At 43.4% G+C, this 14150-nt stretch overlaps 1 protein-coding gene across 1 annotated transcript in view; it reads right to left on the bottom strand.

Moving 5' to 3' along the window:
• cacna1ia (calcium voltage-gated channel subunit alpha1 Ia) overlaps positions 1-14150 on the bottom strand; it is a 442500-nt gene that overhangs the window by 230007 nt on the left and 198343 nt on the right. The window lies entirely within an intron of this gene.

The following is a 14150-nucleotide window of genomic DNA, read 5'->3' as shown; positions in this document are numbered from 1 at the left end:
GGGACAGGAAGAGAGGGGGAGGAGGGGATACGAAGAAAAGGAGAGGGGGATGGGGATTAGAAGAGGAGGGGTGGAGGAGAGGCGAGGGTAAGGAGGAGAGAGGGGGGGGTTGTAATAGAGAGCGGGAGATAGGGAAAGTGGTGGACCAGGAGAAAGAATAAGGAAGTTTGGTATCAGCAGAAGTGGTGGAAGACAAGAAACTGACACAGTAAAAGAGAGTGAGACAGAAGTCACAGCATTTCTATAATGATGGAGAATTGCAATATTGAGTGCAGCATCAAAAGAACAGTGGTATCTGGAAAAAAAAGTAGACCAGATCTTCCTCCTGTCTGTAGAAACCACAACCTAGACTGCCATAGAGATGGAGGGAGAAGTGGAAGGAGGCACAGGGAAAGACTGTCTTCCCACACTCAAATAGTTAAAGCCTATTCTGCGTGACTGTGTGTGACTGTGTGTGAGAGAGAGAACCATCACGGATCAGAGGGTTTCTGTTCTACCCTGGGAGGATCACTGCATCAGAACAGCAGAGATAGCTCAGACTAGACTGGGAAAGGCAACCATGACCCTGTGCCCCCTCTTCTGTAATCCTGTTTTTCTCACTGCCCTCACTCTCATTATCAGGCCAGTCCATCTCTCCCAGATCAATATCCCTCCATCGATCAGTGTGAAGAGAAAAACAGGAGGAGAGAAAAACAGGAAGCGATGAAAAGCAAGCTACTATTCCTCCACTGGAATGACCAATGGAATAAGAGACTGAAGGGATGGAAGGAAAAAAGAGAGAGAAGGAGGATGGATGAGAAGGTTGCAGGGGAAAGGGGCACATGGCAGACGATGAGGGGTTGAACTAAGGCAAGGATGGAGGGGACTACACTAATGAGACAAGTTGTGGCCACAGACAGTGGCAATCCTAGCACATTGTGCGCCCAGGGACAAGTTTATGTCCCCCCCCCCCTCCGGGAGCAAGACATTTTGTCACCGCTACTACCTGGCGGCGGCAAACAAAGGAAAATGCTGCACGGCACCGTCTAAGCAAGCAGGAAGGGGGCGCCAATATGCCAATTTCCCACAGACTTAAATGATAGAAAAGAGAAAACCGCGCAGAGATGTAAAACCGCCCCTGGACACAGGAAGGGTATACGTACCTCCTTGGTGTTATCAGAACATGCTAGCACAGTGAGGCGTTTGGTTAGTGTGTGTGTTCAAGAAATTTGAAGAACGAAATAATGAAGAGGCAAAAGCTATCCGGGGCAAAATTTGAGAATAAAAGAAAGGAAGAATAAGAGAAATGTGCAAAGGCGAAAGGTAAATCCTTAAATTCTGTCTTATCCTATGAGGAATTCCAGATAAGAAAACGTTCATGAATGCGTGAATTGCCCAGGGCACTTTAGTGGAGTTAAAAAGAAAAGATGTACCTTATCATTGAACGTGTTCCTACTCCCTGTCACATAACCTAGTTCTTTAAGTATTTTACAGATGCGGGTAGCCTATATCAAAAATGATTTGTCCATTTATTCTACGTTATACAAAAAAAACACGATTAAAATAGGGGCGCACATATAAAGCCAATAGTCAGTGCAACAACACTACAAATATCTTACTCGTTACATAGCACACCCAATAATTGCCGTGTTTGTCTTCCTTAATGTCCTTAATGCCTGATGGGTGTGCTATGCAAAGACTAAGATATTTGTAATGTTGTTGCATTAGGCATTAAGGAAGACAAACACAGCAATTTGTCAACAAGTGAGGAATTGTAAAAATCCAAGTGTTGTATTGTCAACTTTAGCAAATGGATTGTATGTAATCTAGCTAGCCAGCCAGTGACTTCTGACGTTCCTTGTTATTGCCATTCAGTCGAAACATCAGTTCAAGTTCAGCTGTACCGGAATTTGCGTCATTTTTGATGTGTCATTAAATGTTGGTGAATTCCGTTTTGTCTAATTTTGTTAAAATGTTGTAATTAAAATGAGTGAATATGTGCCACAAGTGACCCAAACCTTCTAAGATTGTTGTTTGCCAGGCATCAACAGAACAGAAGACAAAAAAAACATTATTTGCAGACGATGAGGGGGGCGCCATGAGTGAAGCTCGCCTAGAGCGCCAAATGTGCTAGGACCGCCCCTGCCTGCCCCCCTCCTGAGCTGACTGAATAATAAATAATACTTTTTTTTTATATATACGTTTTTCTTCTTCTAGTAGTCATCATGAACCGAGGAAGGGACATTGCAGCCTTGTTTGCCCCAGTAAATACAAAAAGTTAGAGAAACATATCAAGGTATTGAGAGAGCTGAGGAGCTGGAAGAGGGAGTGCCAGAGCATTTTGTACGATTTTAATGTAAAGCTAATTTAAGTATTTAATGTTTAACCCTTGTGTTATCTTCAGGTCATTCTGACCCCTCAGTCATTGTGACCCACCGTCGTATTGCGACAACTTTACCGCATAAAAAAACAAAGTGAAGCATTTTCTTCGTCAGGCTGTCTCATATGGAGGACTAAAAGTGCCACAATAATTTAAATACATACACAATTAAATAAATAAACCATTAAATAACTAGAGAGGGTACAATTTCTGGGGAAATTGTAGGGTGTGCTCGCTTGTGGGTCCGTCCCCTCAAGTTTTTCCCTTCTAATGATATTTTCAAGCATTTAGTCTACTCATAATTCATTAAGAACTCCCTTTGAAACAAGCGAACCCCCTTTGAAACAAGCTACTGTAACAACGTTGTCACCGGCAGTATTTCAGGATGGAATCGCGATTCAAACAGTAATGGCCGGGTTTCCCAGATTCGTTAAGAAGCTCTTAACGCTAAGAGGTTCTTAAGAGCGTTCTATGGGAGCCTCGACGTGTGAGCGTATTCTTATGTTTTCTGATTGATAGTTTACAACTCAAAATACGAGTGAAGTGAAGAATGAAATATGTCTTCTCATTTCCCCTGCAAGAGGCAGCCTCATAGCTGAATCAACTAATACATTTGGCAGGCCGGTGTAAAATTTGACCTAATCTCTATGACTTAAACGTCCTTTTAAGTTTTCCCTTCTTGTGATATTTTCAGGCATTTAGCCTAATCATATTGCATTCATTCATGAGTAAAGAACCCCCTTTGAAGATTATTCTACGACGTTACCGGCAGTAGAAGATGGAATTGCGATTCAAACAGTACCATCTGCTAACTGAAAATATGCCCCCAAAAACGTAAATAAACAATCAAAAATAAACAAAATCGCTCATTCATAAAAAGCTCAATGGTAGCGATCATTGTCAGTAACAACGCAAAATGCGATATAGCCCTGTGTTGAGAAACTGCCCCGGTAAATTCTACTACAGTAGACTCAGCCTACTGCTGTGTTCGTCTTGGTAGCGATTGCGTTCGATGAATTCGATTTAACGTTCCGTTGTACGGTTTAGGCTGAAATTAATTATTTTCATGAACAGATTGACAAAGTTTAGGCTGTGGCAATGAAGTTCAGGTTAGTAGCCTAGTCAGATATATTATTATTATAAACTTTATAAACTTTTCCAACTGTAACGGGTGAGACTTCCCCATCAGATATCTCAAAGGACTAGGAGTTTAGGTCAGAGATGTGTTAACCTAAATAACTAGAGTGAGTTCAGGTAATGTGGGACATCAGGTAAAGTGGGACAGTTATGCATCTTGATGATTTAATATGTGCAAAACCGACATCCAATCACCAGAGCTGATCTTGACTCGTAAATACAACACTTCTAGTCACTATGCAGTGGTTTTTATTTGTTTGACATCATCAGAGTATGCGTGATCTGGCTTGACAAGAGGTCTATACAGAAATGCATCCAAAGTTCAGCGGCATATGACATTATATTTCTCAATGATAAGGCTGGTAAACAAATTTAAATGAAGTTACAGTGAGTACTATTGCAGCATATTGAAGGGATTTAACCACTGATTGAAACACACACAAAAATTTGTAAAATAATGCTTTGTTAGCTGAAAAAAAATCTTTTATGTGACTGTCCCACATTACCTGATCATGTCAGGTAATGTAGGACAGCATTTTTCAGGTAAAGTGGGACATCTAGTAATGCTGTTATTATGCTAAAAAAGTAATTTAATTCGACAGTTCTCAAATGTTTAATACCAATGCATCATACTGCACTTAAGTTACCAACTAAATAACAACTTACACTGTCATCGAACCAGCGCTTTCAGACTTGTAAGCGTGACCGCCAACGCTAGTCCAATAAAATGCTAACGCAGCGGGACTAGCTAGCTAGCACATAGACTGCAGATCCCTACGGTTTACATCAGTTACACTTTATGCCTATTGAATAAGTCAAACCTCACAACTAAATGAATCTTGCCACACCATTGCACCTAGCATTGTTTTATAAACAGATTATTATTATATTAGCAGAATAGGCTGACAGACGATGACTGTCCCACTTTACCAAACAAGCTGTCCCACATTACCTGAACATGCTGCCTGAGTGAGAGAGGGGCTCATGGTATGTTTGAAAGTGTGTAGCTTCTAAAATATTGTGTATTCCCATTTCATTCCAACATGAAAAAGTTCCAAAGCCCTAAAACGATTTACAGAAACACCACTGGGGTGAGTTAACAATTATTTTGTTAGTTTACTGGAGCCTCTACCAAAATGTGTCCCACATTACCTGAAATCACCCTATGTATTCACCCTAACAACCCCGTCCCTTCCTGTGAACCCGCAGACCAGATTTCCTTAACTGGAAAAATAAAACATTTATTTTATCCAGACACAAAACTTATCTTCCAGGCAGTATAATAATACAAATAACAACCACATTAATTTGGGGTGGGTCTTCAATTACAAACAGCTATTTTCACAGTAAACTTTCCTCTTAAACAAAGGGAATCACCTTTCACATTTACCAATCAGATAAAGGAACATATATCATCACCGTAAACGTTTCTTTAACACAATTCAATTAAACGCGAATGGAACATCTACCATTCAGATAAGGGAACGTATATGATCACAGTAGTCCTTTCCTTGCACCTCACTCAACTTAAACAACAAAATAAAACATTTATAGCAGTAAACTTCAACACAGGTAATTTAACCCTTTCACACGTATGTTCTAAATTTCTTGACTGGTCCCCCAGAGTAAGTTTTTTATGCGCGTGAGTTTTGATTAATGTCAATGTTCCAGAAATTGATTATGACGCATTGAAATCTAATTGCTATACAATTTCAGCATTTCTCGCTTCGCATTTTCCATTGACCTGATTATGGAAGAAGATTGTGTGTGCAGATTCCAAATACGGGTGAATTGCCCATAGAAAAATTACATTTTAAATTCATTAAATGGCCCATTTCCCCGAAAGTAAAAGAAACTCACCTTAAAATTATTTATAAAATATATCCGGTTGCTGACTTTCTGAGACACAGATTCAGATTTGATGTAGACCCTTGTGTCTTTTGTAAGGTGGCTGATGAGACTCTGGAGCACATGTTATTTTTTGCCCCGTGTCCAACGTCTTCTGGTCTGAGATACATGATTGGCTGTCACTTAAAATTGTTGGTGTCCCTGTTCTCACCTTGCCACACATCCTCTTTTATATGGATGATGTAGATTTGTCTGTATTAGATTTAGTCAATATGATTATTCTTATGGGTAAATATCATATTCATTGCAGTAACTGGAGAAATTCTAAGCCTTCCTTTGTCTGGTTTATGAATGATTTTAAATTGTTTTTCTCATCACTGAAAAAGATCAAATCTAGTGTAATTACAAGAAAAATGTGTAGTAATATATCTCAGAAACTACTGTTTTGATTCACTTCTGTGCCACTCCTAAATGCTGATTTTATTTTCCATAGCCATTTTTGCCTTGTGTTATTTCAAGTAATTCCCCTGTTGATTTGTTTTTGTTTGTTTTACTGCTTAGTTCTTTCTTGCACTTTGAAAACATTTGTATTATATGTATATTCTCTTTCCCCTGCGAGAGTTTTTGTGATTTGTTGTTCAGTTTTTTGCAATAAAAAAAAAAAAAAAAAAATTCCATTGACCTAGTTTGCACCCCTTATTAGTGACGACTACTCCATTCATTGGTTGTTTTGTTTATCCCGCCTTCTCGTTACGTTCGTAACGCTTCAGGGGACTGGCGGAAACCTTTAAAGTAGATATTTTGGCTATGATTCTGGTGACCAAAGTTTTTACAACTCAAATTTTACCACCCATATATATTTTGCATGCTACGGGTATGAAAGCATGAACTGTTGTATTTCACGATGTGATGTTTTTGCCAAACTAGCTAGCTCGTAGTGTCAAATCAACAAGTTAGCTGATGCTAATATACGAGGCTATGTTACGTTGTATGTGTGGTCGGATTATAACGAATACACAATAATTCAGATACATCAAGTCAGTCTAACTATCGTTTTGTTTTCTCTACCTGGCTTCCATCTCGTAAGCCTACTGAGTTGGCAACACAGCCCGTGTTCACAAAATACGCAAGGAAAATAAAACGATGCATTACAATCCTAGCACGTTAGTCTGTCTGGATGCACCTGCATTATTTTTGTACTCGTTTTAATCTGACCACACAAACAACGTAACATAGCCTAGTAAATTATCAACAATGTCAAACAAGTTGAGCCATAAAGGCGAGACTGGAAAATGACTCCCGGACCCCTTGATCAAAAGCGATCAAGTAAGCTCATGCTGCTTGGATACTTCCAAACCTTTCTGGTTGGCTTCTACTTTTCTGGGAAAACTTTTCCGGTGAGTAGCGATAGATTATTTATACAAATTATAGACATGTGGCATGATATTGAAATGACAGCATGACCTGTTGTTGATTTCCACGATCTGATGTTTTTGCTAGCTAGCTCGTAACTTGTTATGTTTAGTCTAATTAGAGCAAACACAATAAAGCAGACATCCATTCTAAATTGATGGCTATGTTTTGTGATCTCTTGCTACCATCTACCGCCATTCATTTCCGTGTTGATGGAACTTTTATTATTCCTCATTTATTGTCAGGCCACAGTTCAAGTATTGCAAACATGTGAAAGTGTAAATTGTTTGGAAAATCTAGGCTTGAGCTACTTGGAAGACATAGAATAAACCAGACTTTATGCTTATTCAAAATAACAACTTATTGAATTGACAAGACACTAATGTATGACTGTAATGTTTCATGGGGTTATGAACACACCTCTTGTCATACCACTTGACTGCCTGCTGTTGACCGTTTTCTATATATTGAACATCTCCCTTTCAAATTTTACAGGTGAATGTGAATGTTGGCCTGCACAGACCCCGTTCCAAGAGACAGAAAATGTTGAAAGAGGGTTGCACTGCTGTACAAATTGTCCATGTATAGTACTACATTGCCATCTCTCAGGTGTGCAGAGCAAGTAAGGTCAGCACAAAGCAACCCATCCCTGCTGAACATCAACTAAACCGTTGAACACCTTATTCCTTGGTATACCTGCAGTGGCTAAAAGCCCATCCCACATCTTCACCACATTGTAAGAGGGACTATAGAGAGCATCCGGTGGAGCTGCATCACAGCCTGGTTTGGGAACTGCACCGCTTCGAACCGCAACTCAGCAGAAGATAGTCAAGACAGCCAAGAAGAAAGTCGGGATCTCTCGTCCCTCCCTCACAAACATCTATACTTAACGTTGCCTCCGCAAAGCCACACGCATTGTGGACAAACCCATGCACCCCACACGCACCTGTACATCATCAGACTCCACTCAATATTTTGGCATATGGCTGCTACCTCAATAACTGATGTCCACATATTAGGTATTAGTATTATTATGTTTACATTCACAGTTTCCATTGACCTAGCCCTACTTGTTTACATTCACAATATCCCCACTTTGGTGTCTTGAGGCATTTGTGACAAATGTTATCTCGTCTTTTATTGACCTAATACCACGCAGTTGTAGTTGTGTAGGTTCTGTCTAGGTCTTGGAAAAACGTTGTTTTGTTTCATTGTATACTGTAAGTATATGATGACAATAAATGCCAGTTGACTTGTCACGACAACAGATCCAGAAATTCCAAACTCATCATGATCCTGGATATCCATAGTGGATCCTGTGTAAAGGATCATATCCTAAATATAGCCAGTACATCACACAACTCAAACATGCTGTACCTTTCTGCCGATATGTTGACAGAAGCCTTGCCTACCCCTACATAGCATCAGGGTTTTAGATTTTGACGTTTTTTATAGCTGTGTGCTAATGATATTCCTTGTTATGTAACGTGAAAATTACGAGATTGTACCCTTTCCTGGACATGTAGCTACCTGAAATGAATGAAATGATACTGTGGTAAAAATTAAGAAACGTGTTGGTGTGGGTTTTTTAACTTATTAAAATATTGATTCAAATAACCTAATTCTATCATTACTGTTCCGATTTTCAAATATTCACTCAAGTGAATCCACAGTGAATGGATATGATATATTATCATAGTGTAGCTGTCGACAAGCTAACTTGGCTAATACCGATAATGTAGGCTGCCATGTTTTTTGGTCAGTACTCAAAGCATTGTGGGTGTGAAAAGGTCAGTGAGATAACCTACTCTTCTCACGAGAAAATACTGAGGTGTACGGGGTCAAGTGGTACATCATCAAGGGTCATATTTGTTGCCGGAAGAAAAAAAAATCAAAGATGGCCTCTAGTAGCTCAAAACGAGACGAAAGACAAACTATTGTCGGATGTTTTAGATGCATATTAGTGAACGTATATCTATTATTTCGATCTCTAGTTGGTTGTACAAAAGTAACATGTGTTGGAAGTGATAGCCAAGTCAAGGAAAACTGATAATTTTATGGTTTACTAGGTGACGTGAGTAAAGCGTGAGTTATTTTTGGTTAGCTATTAGCTAACATTAGCTAAACTAATTTGTTTGAACGTTTTCATATGGATAATAAAGGTAAACTTTCTCAAAATATACAGTACGTCAAGACTTATGTTTATAATGTACACGCAGTCTAATTTTGAAGAGTTTATTGTTACGTAATAAGCAAAACTTGACATTCTAAGGACGCGTTCTAAACATACAGGTATGTCCGTACGCTCCAGGGACCAGCCAGGACTGGACATACTGGTATGTTCGTACGTGTCAAAGGGTTAAGTGCACTGCACCACGGTAGGCATTAAGTCCCTATTCCGCACTGGAACAGTCCATAAAGTTCGTGCCGCTGGCTTCACACGTCAGTCACAGTGTCCATTTCACTCATGTACAAGTCAGTCAACCGTGTCCGTTTCACGTATCGTACCCTTGGTTTCGTTGTAGTTGCAGCTGTAGTCTTAGCTGTAGCCGTAGCAATAGCTGTAGCCGTAGCGGTAGCAGTTAGCTAACTCCAAGCCCAGTGCTACTTGGAGAATGTCGAGTGGCAGAGTACTCACGGGAGGAGACACGAGGGAAGGGGGAAGGAGAGCGTGGGGAGGGCAATACACCTGGACCTGCCGGTTACCGTGGACTCCGACGCCGTCTTCTCACCAAGACTCGCCAGCCGTCCCCCGGTTCTTCCCGACTTTCAGTTTATCAGTTTGTTTGAACCACACCTCACAGGTTACCGGGCTGCCATCTTCTCTCAAGAAAAACTTTCCTCTCCCGGAAGTTCCGCCCCCCTCACGCTCTCCATACGAGTTGTCTCTTCCCATTGGTCCAAGTCGGTCAGTCATGGGCTCGTCACATTCCCCCTTTTCATACTTTCATACTTGCCACTACCAAGACTTCTCCACAGCACTGGGGCAGTGACAATTGTCCATCAGTTACCTTTGTCCCAGCGGGTTGAACTGGTAGGAAGTAAGGTGGAACATTCACAAACAACATAAAGCATACATGGCTACATTAGCACACAAATATTAAAACTAAAACAAAACACAATCACCAGGTCTATTTAAGAACATAGTCGTTAAACCTCCCGGGAAGTTGACCCCTTGGGCTTCTCTGAGGCCGAGTAGGCCTTGGCAAATCTTCACTGTCTGTGCTAGACTCATCTGCGTCCCTAGACGGTGACCCGCCCTCTAACTCATCACCCAAGGGTCCCTGGTCTCCACCCACTTCTGACTATGCACTAGATCTCCCTGCCCTCTCTGTGTCAGGTGATGTACTGCGGGGGGGGGGGGGGTTATGGTGGTTCTGAGTGGTGTAGGGAATACTGCAGGGCAAAAAGATTGCATCACAGGTGTCAGACATCGACTGATACTGGGCCCTATCTTGAGTGTAGGGTTTATGGGTATTGGAATTGGTTCCCAAGATGGGGACTTCGAAAACACAGGGTTTCAGCTGGTCACGGTGTACAACTCTAGTAGGGCCGCCAACATCAGGCCTAATGGTGAAAACGGGCATATCAGGGTGGTTTTGTGCTACAACGAGGTAGGGCTCTGACTCCCATCTATCCTGGATTTTATTACTACCTCTCGGTCGATGGTTGCGCAAAAGGACCCTGTCCCCAGGCCTAATGAGGGCTCCTCGTGCCTTGCGGTCATATATCCTTTTGCGCTTCTGAGAGGCATCTTGCCCTGCCTTACGGGCCGCATCAGCTGCTGCCTGTCGTCGCTGGTGATGGCCCAGGACCCAGTCATCAAGGTTGTCCACATCACTTACTTCCAGGTCCTTGCCTGCAAGAATGTCCCTCGGGACTCTTGCATCCCTTCCGAAAAGCAGGTAAAAGGGAGCATACCCAGTTGAGGAATGTATATGACCATTATAGGCCATGGCCAACTCAGGGAGATGCTCCTTCCAGTTTATTTTATTTTCTACAGGTAGAGCTCTTAACATGTCGTGCATCGTCCTATTAAAACGTTCGCACTGGGCATTGCCCTGAGGGTGGTAGGGGCTTGTCCTTCTCTTGGCAATCCCATAAGAACGGCAGAGCTCTTTAATGACACTCGCCTCAAAATTACGGCCTTGGTCGGAATGTAATCTGGCAGGACAGCCATAATTCACAAACCAGTTCTTGATTAAAGCATTTGCTGCTGTACGTGCATTTTGGTCCTTGGTTGGCTCTGCAATAGTGAACCTTGTAAACATATCCGTAAGTACAAGGACATTTTCATAGCCTCCAGCAGATGGTTCCAACAGAGTATAATCCATGGCGAGCACCTCCAGAGGGGCCACCACATTTGTGCAGGTCATGGGCGCCTGGGATTTTGGGAATACATCTCTCGTTAGGGCACAGCGCTTGCATTGCTGTACCCAGCACTTCACATCTTTAGTCATAGCAGGCCAATAATAGCTCCGCTGCAAGGCCTCCAACGTGCCCCGCTCACGGAAGTGTCCACCATGGTCATGTTGTGCCTCATACACCTGCCGTTGCAAGGACACTGGCACGATCAGTTGGCGTACCTCTTCACCATCTCGAGGGTCTTGTACACACCGGAACAGGGTACCATGCTGCACTTAGCCGTTCCCACTGACCCATAAGTTTCCGTTGCGGCCAATTCATTGTGCGCACCACTTGTTTTGCGGGTCTTTCAAGCGCTTTCAGAGCAGTCAGCACTGGGCTTATGTCAGGGTCCTGTACCTGTAATTCCCGTAGCTCCTCCCAGCTGTGCCCGCAGATCTGGCTTCGCACCCTGGACTGAGTTGCTGAAGGTGCCACTGACTCTGACTGCCTAACTTCACCAGTGGGCCACAAGCAGGCACGCACTTCCTCTTCTTTTATAACTAGGAAATCCTTCTCTACGTCCTCAACTTCAGGTTCTGCAACCACTGGAATGCGAGACAACACGTCAGCGTTTTGGTTCATCCTGCCCGGCTTATAGTGCACCTCAAAATTGAACTCGGCCAACTGGGCCATCTTTCTTCTACTGCACTGAGGTTTGCGGTCTCTAAATACCTTAGGGGGTTGTGGTCTGTAATGACAGTAAACTTAGCATACAGCAACATGTCACAGAATTTTTCAGGGAGCTCGAGTTTAAAGGCACTATAATTTCTGTCATTTCTTTCGGACCCCCGCAAACCCCTGCTGGCGAAGGCTATCACCCGCTCCACCCCTTCTTGTTTTTGACTCAGGACCGCCGCAAGACCTAAACCACTCCCATCCGTAGTGACAATGAATGGTAAGCTAAGGTCAGGATATGCCAGTATGGGAGGCGCCGTCAGACACTTTCTCAGACTATCAAACGCTGCCTGGCACTCTTCGCTCTAGAAAAATTGTGTTAATGTAGCCTTAGCAGCACCCTTTTTTTCCTTGCCCATCAGTGCATGTAACGGCTTCGCCAATTGTGCGAAACCAGGGACAAATTGCCTGTAGTAAAACATGAAGCCCACCACCTGTCTGACTTATTTTACAGATCGGGGGACAGGCCAATCCTCCAGAGCCCTCACTTTCTCCATATCTACCCGCACGCCCTCAGCTGACACAACATGCCCGAGAAATATGACTTCACTAGAGTAGGAAGCACTTTTGGTGCTTGAGTTTCAACCCATCTTCACGCAAGCGCCCGAGAACAAGGTCTAACTTCTCCAAATGACTTTCAAAGTCTCTTAAATACTAGTACATCGTCTAGGTAAACCAACAGCACCTCGAACGCCTGGTCACCCAGGACCGCCACCATTAGGCGCTGAAATGTCGCTGGCGCATTGCAGAGTCCGAAGGGCATGCGTGTCCTTTGGTAAAGCCCGAAGGGCGTGGTTACAGCGGTTTTCTCCTGGTCTTGTCCCTACAGGGAGGGATGACAACAGCCCGTTTTCCAGCTAATTTAACAAAGCCTATCTTCCCATCACTACCACCAATTTGCTCCTCTTTACCAATTTTTACAAGATTGCGCCGCAGGCTCGCACTCTCGACCCGCTGCCCTTGCCTGTCCATTTTCTGGACCCCCTCTAAGCCACAAAAGAGGTTGCGTAGTTCCCCGAGCACATTCATTCCCAATATCCCTGCTGGCCCATTCTTACCCTCAGCCATATCATCTCGCAACACAAACACGCATTTACCTTGAAGCTTTTTACCAAAACATTCAATGTCAGCATATAAACACCTGATTATGGGGATATCCAGTCCATTTGCGGCTGTTAACTTAACCCACTTTGCAGACGACAGTGCTTTGCCCTTGAACAGCTTGTTGAAGTGCGTCTCGGACATTGTAGTCACTTCAGAGCCCGTATCCAAAAGGCAGCGGGTATTCACTCCGTCGATGAGCACGTCTACAGTAAAGCAGTTGCCGAAGATACTTGGTGGGTTCACCACCTGCTCCATTTCCAGCTGGCCAAGGGGCAGTGTAGCAGGTCTGACCGACGCCGTCCTAATGTTTGCCTGGGTCTGCCCGCTGGCTTGCTCTGGCCCCGCCGCTGTGGTCTTAGCTTGCCATGGTCTTCCTTGGCTCTGATCACATGTTCGGCTTGTATGCCCAGGCCGTCCACAGGTATAACAAACTAGTCTACCCTCTTGGTCTCGCAGAGGTGGCCTTCTAACTTCCCCCTGTGGCAAAACATGCAGCTCTGTCCTTTGCAACGCTGTAAAGAGTTCATCCTGTCTTGCTGCAAGTTTCTGAATGGACTCGTGCAGCGACTGTAGTGATAAGGCAGGAGGAACACTCTCGGCAATGGCTGCGCTGACTGTGCCGCGGTTGGGGTTCTTGGCTGGGACAGCTGAGGCGGCCTCTTCTTCTTCTGACCAGTCAATCGCAGCCTGCTTTAGCGTGCTGAACGTTGGAGTAGGCCATCCCTTGGCTTGCCGCTTCATCTCTCTGCGCAGGGAGTCGTCATACAATCCAAACAGAAATTGTTCAGTGAGCACTGTATCTGAATTAGCAAGGCGATCTGGGTCGCGTCGCTTCAACCTGCGAAGCTTTTCCTGGAGGTCATAGGCAAATGCCCTAATTTTTTTCCCCGCCACCTGTTTGCGGTCATAAAATTCCCTTAGTCTTGTGCTTACAGGGGCTTTATCACCATAAACTTCCTCGAGGATTTTGAAAACAGATTTGATGTCTGTAGTGTTATCCTCTAATCTAAGCTTTACAGTAAATTTAGCTTCCCCCTTCAGATGTTGTTTCACCAGTTCAACTTGGTCTTCTTGTGGAATCTTGCAAACTTTAAAGTAGGACTGCATTGAAGCTACCCACTCTTCAATGCATGGATCTTCATTACCCTTGCTGCCACTAAAATTTGTGCACTTTCTGTCTCTTTGTACGTACACGGTGGGTTGGTTT

This window comes from Hypomesus nipponensis, chromosome 17 (assembly GCF_054491055.1).
Source record: "Hypomesus nipponensis isolate SF chromosome 17, ASM5449105v1, whole genome shotgun sequence".
In the NCBI taxonomy this organism is placed as follows: Eukaryota; Metazoa; Chordata; class Actinopteri; order Osmeriformes; family Osmeridae; genus Hypomesus; species Hypomesus nipponensis.
Note: the sequence above shows the minus strand (reverse complement) of the source record. Positions and strands in the feature narration are given on the sequence as shown.